Genomic DNA, 8,328 nt, shown 5'->3' with positions numbered 1-8,328 from the left:
CTTGTGGCACCTGTCTAGTGACAGCTGATAGCAGGAGGCTGGGGAGTCAAAACACACCACCACATCCTGTTTATTTCTATCTTTTTCATGTACTGAGATATGGACATCATTGGCCACACCAGCATTTATTGTCCATTCCTTTTTTGAACTACTGCATTTCTTCCACAATGTTCTCGTTGTTTGTTATAAGATGCTATAGTTTTGTACAGTTTAATTAGACAATTGGCAGAGAGGTGCAGTGCTGTGGGATGGTTTTATCCCTTTTTTTCCGTGATAAGCATTTCTATATCACAAGTATGAACTGAATATCAATTTACTATCTTACAAATTATGAAGTTTGTATGAGGTTCTTACTATGATGCAGTAAATATTCCCCCAACTTATAATATGCTTGTTTATGAAATGTTGAATTTCCCAACTGTTGTGTCAGAATGGTCTGACTTTTGGCTCAGGGTTTGGAATGGAGTTCAAGATTTTGACCTAGCAACAAAGGAGAAATGACAATATGTCTCCAAGTAAGTAAGATGGAGGGGAACTTGCTGCTGCTGGTATTCTCATCCATCTCTTGACCTTGTCTTCTGGAACCTAGATAGATTTGGAAGTTGTTTAGAAAACCTTGGGAAGTTATTGAAATGTGTCTTATAGGTGAAGCAGGGGTTGATTTTGCTCAGGTGTCTGGACAGTTGATTTGCAAAAGTGTGATACCAACAGCGTGGGCTCAATCCCCACATGGGCTGAAGTTACCATGAATGACTCCTTCTGAAAATCTCTCCTCACCTGAGGTATGGTGGTCCTCAAGTTAAATTACCACTTATCTCCCTCTATGGTGACGACTTGATAGCATTTGAACACACTATTGGCATTGTATGCCAGTGTGAAGGCTGTGAACATTTAATGTGATGGATGGGAAAATAGAAAAAGACTGTTAGCTCAGTGAACTGTCTAGCTGTAGAATAATGCTAACAACAGATTCAATTCCTTACTGGCTGAGGTGACCATGACGGCCTCATCCCTTGCCTGAGGCAGGTGGACACACAGGTTAAATCAGCACCAGTTGTCGTGCTATAATGAAAGTGTAATTTTACTTTGGTCTGAATGGTGTTAAGCTTTGTTAGAATTGCTCAATGTCCTATGATAAAACAATGTTTTAGATAAATGTTTTTACATTTTGATGTGACAATGCAAGTCCTTTAACAAGGTCATGCTGTCCTTGGCTTGTAAAAGTAGTGATTTCTAAAAATCTAGGTTTGAAGGCCTTTAGAGCCAGTTTGATTATTGCTAACAGATATTGCCTCAGAAAAAGGCTTTCAAGTTTTAAAAAAGCACTTGTACAATGAAAGGGGAGTGGCCAGTTCTCCCAGCTCACTTTTTTCTCTAGTTGGTTTGGTTTTTAGCAAACAATCATTGTGAAGCTGCTGGATCCAAAACAAAAGGTCCATGCTGATCCTTAGTCTCTCTGTCATCTCTCCTGAAAGAATCTGTGTTTGGTTTTTACCTTTCTTTGCCAAGGAGTGTTTATGGGGATTATTGCAAGTATTTGGAACAGCATCATTAATTTGGAATAATCTATTGGTTTTTGACTAGGTTATGTTATTATATATTTTGTTCTCTTTTGTTTGTATTTTATTCGATAATCTTGTAAATAAATTCTGTTTTGTTCAAAACTAAGTGGTTTGACCAGCTGAATCATTCCTAGAATATCCACAATGCACCCTGCTTAAAACAACTAGCAAAGTTAGGATCTGGGCTACAGTCTTGAAAAAGGCACCTTAAAGGTTTGAGAGCAAACTATCTGAGGAAATACTAAGACAGAAGTTATAGACACAAAAACAGAATGTTTAACATGCACATTATTATTTGTAATGTAAGTAACCCAACAATTTGTGGTGAGGAACCCACAAGCTGCAAGTTGCCCTAAGTTATAGGACAGTCTGTGTTGCTCTACAGTTAGTTTCATGGGAACAGCAGCTTGCTGTTGACCACTCCATGCATGTCAAGAAATTTCTGCTTTTACACCTTAATGACAACCTTGAATGTTATAATATCCTGGTAACATTTCCCATCTCTGGTACATCAGTTGCTAACCACTTGCTAGGTGATGTCCTTCATATGCTCGAACTGCCTTAATGTAGATAAATTAAGGAAGAGAAGCTGGCACACTGCAACTGGGAGAGATAGGTCACTGGAGGGGGTGCTGGGAATGCAGCAAGGTATGATAGAACTGGGAGCTGCTGGTTGAGTGTTTTGGACTTAAAAACATTCTGTGTATTGGGTATCAGGGCTATGGCCCTGTAAAGAGGCATCATCAGTTAACACCATACCTATGCACAAACTCTAAGTTCACTTTCCCACAACGTGTGGCAAATAGCAAGGATCACAGAAGAATCCACTTCCTTCATAGTATCAACAACTGGAATCTTTTTAATTCTGTTATGATCCCAGGCAGAATCACCAAATTTCTGTGATGGTCTGTCCAAAAATCAGCAGTAGCTATTTTTAAAGTTGATAAAGTGTGAAATCCAAGGGACTTACTTAGAGAATAAAGTGACAAAGTTCCATACTTTTGAACAAACAACAATAAGCTTCACAATATAATGTTGAAACAATGATAAAACCTACAATCGATACATTACTTACTTTCTAATACCCAGAATTATTTTGCCAAATATGTGGAATATTCTGTAACTGAACATTCCATAGCGAACATTTGGATGGATCCCATGGATTTCTCAGCAATTCCCCCAGATGCTGATGGCACGTTGTCACCAAATCTCATTAAACTTCATAAGGGATTAAGTTCTTTGCCATTGTCAATATGGTCTTGAAAATGTCTGAAGAGAGCTTTTTGGTCATGGAGTGCCTTAACAACTACTCTAATTCTGGTCAGTCACCATCCTTCCCTAAGTACATAGTCCTCTGGACTGTAGTACTTATTCATGAGCATAACTCTAGCACTTCAATAACAGTAAGCTTCACCAAACTAAAACTGATCCTCGGTTTTTTTTCCTGACGAACAACTTTGCTCAGTTTTTCACCTCCCCTCCTCAGCTGTAATGAGCTATAAGGGGCCCCACAGCTACCCTGAGTCCTCAGTAAACATGTTTTTTTTTAACTCTTTTAACCCTAACCCTAACTCAATGCATGATATCCCTGAGCCCTCACTACATACAGGCTCTGTACATCAGTTACCTTTAGCTGCATAGTTAATAACAGCTCTGCCAAATAATAATGTCTACTTCTGCTCTTAAATAATAACAAAAGAAAATGATGGAGATACTGAACAGGTCTGGCAGCATCTGCAGAGAGAGAACAGAGTTAACATTTTGTGTTCAAAAACTTCTTCAGAACTTGGTTGAGCTTAGATCTCATCCATTGGTTGTGGGATTATTCAGCTCTGTCTATCACATGTTGGTCCTGCTGTTTGCCATGCAAGAATGCATATGTTGTAATTTCATCAGATTGAAACCTCATTTATAAATATGCCTACTGCTACTCCTGGCATGGTCTCCTGCACACTTCATTGATTGATCTACCAGCTTGATGATAATTGTATATTATGGAATATGCAAGCTATGAGGTAGCAGGTTGTGATTGAATACACATTTTGTTTGCTGATAGCCCACAGCCCTTTATGTTTGCCCAGTTTGAAATTTCTGGATCTAACCGAAGCCTGTCCCATCTATCACAGTGGAGGTCCTACACAACATGATGGAGGGTATCTCAATTTGAAGAGGTGGAGCGTGGTAATCAGTGTGAGGTTCCTTGTCCAAGTTTGACCTGATTCCATGAGATTTCACGGGGTCCAAAGCTAATGATGAGGACATCCAGGGTAATTCCATCCCAAATACATATTTAGTTCTGTCACCTCTGCTTTGGACTGAACATCCTGGGAAAAATTGTCTGTACAATTCTGTGAGTATGGCTATGTCAGGCTGTTGATTGACTAGACTGTGAGACAGCTCATCCAATATTGACTCAAGGAGGACTTTGTAAGATCAACTGGACCGAGAGTTTGGTGTCATTTCCATTGCCTAGATCAATGGTGGGAGGACCATCAGGTTTATGAGATAGTATCCTTACAGTGTGGAAACAGGCCATTTGGCCCAACAAATCCATACTGACTATCCAAAGAGTATCCCACCCAGATCCATTCCACTACCCTATTACTTTACATTTCACCCAACTAATGCACCTAACCTACACATCCTTGAACACTATGGGCAATTTAGTATGGCCAATTCACCTGACCTGCACATCTTTGGATTGTGGGAGGAAACTGGAACACCTGGAGAAAACTATGCAAAACTCCCCAGAGACAGTTCCTGGTGCTGTGAGGCAGTGCTAATCACTGAACCACCATGCTGTTCATTCTTGACTTGAGAGATTGAACAGTTTTGAGACAAATAAGTGGCCTAGGCTGTTTAGAAGGCAGTTAAGAGTCAGCTACATTGTTGTGGGTCCAGAGTTACAGGAGTCTAGACCAGGTAAGGATAGTGTGTCTAATAGACATTGGTCATCCAGTTAGGTTTTTATAATGATAACTTTGTTGCCATTAGGCTAGTGTTTAATTCCAGATTTTATTGAATTCTAAGTTCACTATTGGCCACAATGTTAGTTGATGTTCTGAATTACTAGTCCAATGCCATTACCCCTACCACACGACCTATGATAGAAGCTATTAATAAAGAGGCTATAGCACAGCATTTAGGAAATCTTCATCCAATGAATTACAGTTGGCCTGGTTTTATGAAAGGGGAATCATGTTTCACTAATTAGTAGAGTTGTTACTGTATTTGGACATAGAATGCTTTGGCATTTGAGGAGTTATTAATGGAATAGAACATTGTGCAATCATCAGTGAAAATTCCCACTTCTGATCTTATGATTGCGTGGATAGGGGAGGTCATTGATGAAGCAACTAAAACACTACTCTGAAGAACTCCTGTAAAAATGTCCTGAGGCTGCAAAGCAGATTGTAGAGGGGACGGTACTGAGGAGCAAATGCAAAATTCTAAGTTGCAAGAATTGCATGTACCTGGAGAAAGGGGAAGGTAAAAGCTGGTGGGTGCTCCATATCTCTTGTGCTTACATGGGAAAGTTGCATGGAAAGGGGAATGGAGTTGTTGTGATTGATCCGTAGTCAAGGGTATGATGGAGGATGCAATATTTAATTGATTACTGAAGAGTATGGTGAGGGGATAATGTGTTTAAAGTCATAGAGCGGTACAGCATGAAAACAGACCCTTCGGTCCAACTTGTCCATGCTGACGAGATATCTTAACTTATTCTAGTCCCATTTGCCAGCATTTAGCCCACATCCCTCTAAATCCTTCCTATTCATATACCCATGAGATGCCTTTTAAATGTTACTACTGTGCCAGTCTCCACCACTTCCTCTGGCAACTTATTCCATACATGGTCCACCCTCTGTGTGAAAAAGTTGCTCCTTAGGTTCCTTTTAAATCTTTCTCCTCTCACTTTATACCTATGTCCTCCAGTTCTGGGCTCCCCATCTTAGGGAAAAGACTTTTGCTATTCACCCTATCAATGACCCTTATGATTTTATAAACCTCTATAAGGTTACCCCTCAGTTTCCGATGCTCCAGGGGAAACAGCCTCAGCCTCAGCCTCAGCCTGTTCAGCCTTCCTCTGTGGGTCAGATCCTTCAACTCTGGTAACATTCTTATAAATTTTTTCTGAACCCTTTCAAGTTTCACAACATCCTTCCTATAGGAGCGAGACCAGAATTGGATGCAGTCATCCTTCCTATAGGAGCGAGACCAGAATTGGATACAGTATTCCACCAGTGGTCTAACCAATCTGCATCATGACCTCCCAACTCCTACATTTATGCACTTACCAATAAAGGCGAGCATACCAAACACCTTCTTCACTATTCTATCTACCTGTGAACTATGAACCTGCACTCTAAGGTCTCTTTGTTCAGCAACACTCTCCAGGACATTCCCAATAAGTGTATAAGTCCTGGCTCTGATTTGCTTTTCCAAAATGCAGCACCTTACAATTCTCTAAATTAAAAGCCATCAACCATTCCTCAGCCCTTTGGCCCATCTGATCAAGGTGGCGTTTTACTCCGAGATAACCTTCTTCGCTGTCTGCAACACCTCCAATTTTGGTGTCATCTGCAAACTTACTAACCATACCTCCTATGTTGACATCCAAATCATTTATATAAATTATGAAAAGCAGTGAACCCAGCACCGAACCCTGTGGCACAGCGCTGGTCACAGGCCTCCAGTCTGAAAAGCAATCCTCTGCCAAGACCCTCTGCCTTCCATCTTTGAGCCAGTTCTGTATCCAAATGGCTAGTTCTCCCTACATTCCATATCTCCCTATCTCCCTAACCTTGCTAATCAGTTTATATGAGGAACCTTGTCAAACACCTTACTGAAGGCCATATAGATCATGTCCATCCCTCAGCCCTCATCAATCCTCTTTGTTACTTCTTCATAGAACTCAATCAGTTTAGTGGGACACAATTTCCCATGCACAAAGTCATGTTGATTATGCCTAATCAGCCCCTTACCTTTCCAAATACATGTAAATGCTGTGCCTCAGGATTCCCTCCAACAACTTGCCCACCACTGATATCAGGTTCACAGATCTATAGTATGCCTTACCACCTTTTTTAAATAATGGCACCACGTTAGCCAACCTCCAGTCTTCAGACATCTCACCATATAACTTTCTCGGCAAGGTGCCCAGGAATCAGTTCCCTAGCTTCTCACACAGTTCTATGGTACTTCTGATCAAATCCAGAGATTTATTCACCTTTATGTATTTTATGATGTCCAGCATCACCTCCTCTACCATATGGACATTTCTAAAGATGTTGTTAATTCTTTCCCCACATACTCTTTCATATTCTTCTCCACAGTAAACACTGATCATTTCGTAACCTCTCCATCTCCTGTGCTGGTGACAGAATGCTGGCAGTGATAGAAATCACAGAGAATGATTACTTGAATGCAGAGACTTTGGTGGGTGAAGACAAGTAGAATGGTGCTATGTTTTTGGGATATGTGAACGCAAAAGTACAAGAAGTGGGACATGGGCAGCTAATGTCCTTAATTGGTCTCTGCATCTGAAGCAATAATACATCTTTAGAATATTGTGTAATAGAGAGTTCACTGCCTGTTAAAAATGTAGAACCCGCTAAAACATTAATAATAAAATTATTAAAAGTTAAATTTCACCTATATTCATTAACAATACTTCGGAAAAAAAAACTTGTGCCCCGTGTGAGGATCGAACTCACGACCTTCAGATTATGAGACTGACGCGCTACCTACTGCGCTAACGAGGCTCTACCCAAAACCCGGAAGAAGCATCTTATGAAGGTAGTATCTGTCACTGTATTCCAGTTACTGTTTGACGATAGTTTACGACACTGATGGGGAGCAGATACAGTTTGCAGCAGGTTCGCGGAGGAGGGAGGGTCGACCGAGTTCAACTGCTCATTCGGCCTCATTTGTAAATAGTAGGTGGGTGGCTCCGCCCCCTCCTGCGCGGGGCCGGGGATGAGCCGCGCGCGTGAAGTGAGTCCCTGACAGAAACCAGCTGTTTGAGATATAGTCTCCATTGTACAAGCGTTTGCTGCAATTTAGGTGCACGTCACACTACATAATAAAATGCGGATGGAGCAGGGGATCATCATTTGTGCATTTAATCCTGCGACCAACATGTTTCAGTTAGAATAGTTAGCAGCAAGGAACTTCTGGACCTATTTGCAAAGGCAAAGGATTGAGATGCAAGATCAGTAAATACATGGGAACCTGTTACAGGCAGTTACAGCACCCAAGCATGTCGAAAGTATAGTACTTCAATAGTTTCCAAATGAACTTGAGAAAGATTTAAGTCTAAAATGATTTTCTGTAAACTAGTATTTTAGGAGTATTGTTTTAAGCAAATGTATAGTGGGAGATAATGAGATTCATGTTAGAATTCCTGCAGTGAATTTGCAGTTCAAAGAAAAGTAATGAACAGAAAGAGGAAAAAGGTTTTTTTTTAAAAGGGAGAGAGAGAAACAGAGTTGAAGTTTAAGGTCGGTGGACTTTCATAGATCCTCTGATGGACAGTCATTAATCTGTAACGATTCCCGCCACAATTGCTGCCACCCCTAGCATTCTCAGTTTTTTGGATATTTATCTCAGTTTTATGGCAACCGGAAATATTTTGCTTTTGCAGGAATTTGTAGGGTCTAACTATCTAAGAATATAAAAAAAGTAAAACAACTTTTAATTTCAGCAATTTATTTCGCTCCTAAACTCCAGCCCACATACCGTATAGCATAAGGGATTTAAGGCT

General features: G+C 40.5%; 1 non-coding gene across 1 annotated transcript; it reads right to left on the bottom strand.

Moving 5' to 3' along the window:
* Window positions 1–7,254: 7,254 nt before the first annotated feature.
* trnam-cau (transfer RNA methionine (anticodon CAU)) lies at window positions 7,255–7,327 on the bottom strand. Its single transcript has one exon. It is a non-coding gene; the product is annotated as a tRNA-Met (tRNA).
* Window positions 7,328–8,328: the final 1,001 nt, after the last annotated feature.

Source organism: Chiloscyllium plagiosum, unplaced genomic scaffold (assembly GCF_037043375.1).
Source record: "Chiloscyllium plagiosum isolate Xiang-an unplaced genomic scaffold, Cpla_swu_hap1 HiC_scaffold_7, whole genome shotgun sequence".
Lineage (NCBI taxonomy): Eukaryota > Metazoa > Chordata > Chondrichthyes > Orectolobiformes > Hemiscylliidae > Chiloscyllium > Chiloscyllium plagiosum.
The sequence above is the reverse complement of the archived record's forward strand: the minus strand, read 5'-3'. Positions and strand labels throughout refer to the sequence as shown.